This window comes from Nicotiana tabacum, chromosome 23 (genome assembly GCF_000715075.1).
Source record: "Nicotiana tabacum cultivar K326 chromosome 23, ASM71507v2, whole genome shotgun sequence".
In the NCBI taxonomy this organism is placed as follows: domain Eukaryota; kingdom Viridiplantae; phylum Streptophyta; class Magnoliopsida; order Solanales; family Solanaceae; genus Nicotiana; species Nicotiana tabacum.
The window spans coordinates 112,507,052-112,511,269 of NC_134102.1; the positions used below are offsets into that span (position 1 = coordinate 112,507,052).

Genomic DNA, 4,218 nt, shown 5'->3' on the forward strand with positions numbered 1-4,218 from the left:
GAAAACAACTTGGAAGAATGATTGTGTAATAATAACTTGAAAATATAAAGGAGGGTAATAAATAACAATAAATAACTTTCACTGTAGATATAAATAACTTTCAAACAGTAGATGAGATAAAGATAACCCGACAAAGATGAGTTCCCCAGATGTTTCCTTGATAATGACAGATGATGGTGAACTATCATATATTCCGATCCTTCTTGGATCGGAAGACACTACAAGAGAAAAAGGCCTTTAGCGAGGGAATTTCGGTCGCTAAAAGTCCAAGTCCAGTCGTTATTGATCATTTACGACCAAATAAATTACGGTCGTCACCGGTCGTTAAAAGCTCAGACCTTAATAGTACACGACCAAATTGGAATCCGATCGTTAAAAACCTTTTAGCGACGACAACAAATCCAGTCGTTAATCCTCCTTTTAGAGACTGAATTTCCCTTCGCTAATTGTTATTTTTTGGTCACTAAAACATCAGTAACGAAAACAAACTCAGCCTTTGTAAGTGCTTTTAGCGACCAGAATCTTTTTCATTAATTGTATAAATAATGACAGCTAATATTGTGACATCCACACAGATATCCAAACACATACAAAAAGTCAATACTCATATAAACATCGTTGTTGATTACAAAATATTAGAATATCACATTACCAAAAATATACTTATCTAAATTGTACTGACATTATTTTATTCAACTCCTAAAAAAAGAAAAAATAGAACTATAGCATATACAAACAACAACATCTTTAAAAAATTCCTCGCAAAACAAAGTTGGTTCCTCTTGTACTTCAATTTATTTTTTAACATTTCTCATCTGCTTCAACTCGCTCTACACTATCTTCAAGAAAGCTTCATGTCTTCAAATTCATGATCTGTTAAAAGAAATATTGTATGTTACTGCATTACTGCAACAATTATGAAAAAGATTAAAAAGGTGTTGCATCAATTTACTTGTGGAAGCATTGACATTGCATGAAACTTTAGTCATGCAGAAACATACAGGAGTAGAGTATTGTGCAGAAATACAAAATGACGTGCAGAAATACCGAATGTTGTGCAGAGATGAAGAACGATTTACAGAAATGCATAAAATTGTGCAAAAATACAAAAATGCTATCCAGAAATGCAATAACATTGTAGAAATGACAAATGCTATCACTTGATAAATAATAAGTAGAGAGTCTAAGAGTGAATATTAGGGATTACCATTGACAATCTACCACAAATGGAATTTACTTTAGGAAGAAAAACATTCAGTAGTAAGAGTACGAAAGCTTTGTCTCTCTTGGGGAACCATAGCTCACAGTAAGATATCAATGACAAAATTCTTTCCCTTCTTTTGCTGAGAATGCTGGCATTTACAAAAAGTTCTTTCCCTTTGTCCATAAGATCATCTTCCATTATTTTTTCTAGGCTTATAATGTTTGTAGTTCTGAGATTGATTGGAGTTGGAATCTAATTTACAAGTTTAGAATGGACTACAATGTAAAGTTTATAGGAGTAATATTAAATGAAAGATTAGCAAAGATATGATCAGGGATCTTAATAGTCAGAGATAGGAAAGAAATAGTCAGAGTGCAAATGATATAGGAAAAACTTATAGTTGGACATAATATCACTTCATGAATGTCATTAAATAGGAGAAATTACAAAAAAAAAGACTTCAATTGTAACCCATGGATAAGGATTCATACTAGTGTCTTTCACTTTGGATAGCTAATGAAAAAACCTATCAACTACACCTAATATTAATGCAAACATTTAACATTCTTGAACTGATAGTAAAACAGAATAAAAAAGACATAACTGAAATAGTATTTATCCTCACAAACAACAATCACGAAGTAAAAATGGTGAACTAATGTCTGCACGAACAACTACTATCTCCTGGGATTGTTGAGCATCGACTGCAAAGAAATTCAAGCAACTTGTGTCTCATGGGAATGTTGAGCAACTTATGCCTTCTTCACCTTCACTTCTTGATATGAGTTGATAGCTATAGTCAATGCAGATAAATTGTTAAACAAGTGAAGCAACAAAAGAACAAAAAATAAACCATCATCTCTAAGAACTCACCAACACAGAAAAAACAATTTCCTTTTAAGAGGAGAAAAAAAGAACATATTGAGAGAGGTAGAATAAAAATACTGTTATACCGAGTTAATTATTATTTTGAGCTTTTCATCACAAAGTAAGCAAGAATGAAGATATGATTTACTTCACAAATAAAAGCACATAATTTTAGAGGAGGTAATTTATTGTTAGGGAAGTAGTGTGAAACATGCAACCGCTTTACTTGTTACTTATTACTAGAAACATGTGATATTCAGTTGATTTCTTTATTGCAAGCTGTATCAAGAGAAATTAATGTTTTTATTATGTGTTTAGTAAGTTAAAAAAATAAGATGCTAAAAGATCACGTCTCTAAGCGAATCTTAGATGTAGTCCCTTTATACTTAAACCAATATTATTACCAAAAGATTTAAATTATATATGTACTAATATGAAAAAAAAACACATACCAAAAGTATTCTTATATCATGTACATAGACTCCGAGTTAAACTAAATGAGTATATAAAATTTATATATCTCTAATTAGTTTAGAATTATAAAGTAATTAGCTTTTTTTCTCATATTTCTGTCCTTAGTGCTAGCCTAAAAGATATTCCCTGCCAAAATCTCATCCACATTCAATGCAAGAGACTTTAAAAATATCCAATGAAAAGGATACCATGAAGGTAAAATTCCAACAATACTCAAGGGTGCACTCACCAAAAGACTTCTTAGTTTACATTCCAGTTATTGCAGTTAATTTAATAAGAACACAGACTCAGACTCAACACTGGGTTTACAATTAGAAAATAAATGTTACAGTCACACTCAAAAAGGGTTAAAGGGTATAGGTTAGTAGGACAACAAACATTTCTCATTCTGCTGCACCTAGAAGCAATGAATTCTTTACTTTAGGCTCCTGAAATATTTGTGAGCACTTGTAACTTAGATCACTTACTCTGTCCTGGCTTTTCATTAACTAGCTTCCTCAACGTTAGATTGTATTAAGTACCATCAATTTACTCTTTGATATACGTAGTTAAATTCATCCAGCACTTGGACGCATCGTTAGAAAACTCAAAGTTCATATATTGATATTAGATCTTCAAGTAATGACAAGAGCTTTATAGAAATGTAAAGTCCCATGTATTTTAGTTCATCCAACTAGTGATAATTCTTTAAAAAACCATTATGTCTTCATGGTTATAGCTTTATTCATAACTGCAGCGAAAAGCACAAAGATAAAGATCAATTTATAGAAAAACTACATGAAAAGGAAAAAAAGATCACCCCTTACTATATTTATACCTATTTCTCCTTCACCTCATATACCAAATAAAGGTCTATACTTAGGTCAATAAACAACAAAAATTAAAGAAAATTACAACTCTGAGCAGGTTTAATCCAGCATAACTAGACATTGAAAAAGATAGTATTGGGAAACATTAATATTCTAAGAAGAAATCCAAATTACATGACTAACACTAAGAAAAGCAGAACAATACCATCAAACCGAGATACCATTGGACAATAAAAGAATACCCAATTCCACTCAATAGTTACACGGCAGGTTTAGGAATTTGGTATAAACTTACCTTGATAAGAAGAAAATTCTTAGACGAGCGGCCGATGATAACGGAGGAGACGGGCTGTATTTTTACTTCGAAGAAGTTTACTCCAAGATGGGCAATCGGAGGAGATGGTGCAGGTTGTGAGCAGTTTTCTTCATTCTTCCAATTGAAACAAGCATTTTTTGATCCAAGATTCCGGGTTTTCTTTTGAAGGTTGGAGAGTTGGGTTTGGTTGGGCGTAAGAAAAGAGGGAAAACGTTTGTGCTTGTTTTTATTTAATAAAAAATGACCTTGTGGTATTCGAAATGGATCAATTATAACCCCGTTTAAATTTAAATCAAAAAATGACTCTGTCGTTATAAAATGAGTCTAATAATGCCCTTGTGTTATTCAAAATGGATCAATAATGCCCTCGATTTTTTTTATAAAAAAATACTTTTAAAAACTAAAAAATATATATTCTGTAAAAACTAGAAAAAGAAAGAAATTTGCAAAAACTGAAAAAAAAAATTAAAAAAAATTGGAAAAAAAACTGAAAAAAATTTAAAAAACTGGAAATTTATTAAAAAAAACCGACATATAACTGCAAATAA

General features: G+C 31.2%; 1 long non-coding RNA gene across 1 annotated transcript; it reads right to left on the reverse strand.

Annotated features, from left to right (window-relative positions):
• Positions 1-1,586: 1,586 nt before the first annotated feature.
• LOC107791591 (uncharacterized) lies at positions 1,587-3,865 on the reverse strand. Its single transcript, XR_001649296.2, has 2 exons — positions 3,650-3,865; positions 1,587-1,997 (listed from the first exon to the last, which is right to left on the reverse strand). It is a non-coding gene; the product is annotated as an uncharacterized LOC107791591 (long non-coding RNA).
• Between the last annotated feature and the right edge of the window lie 353 nt (positions 3,866-4,218).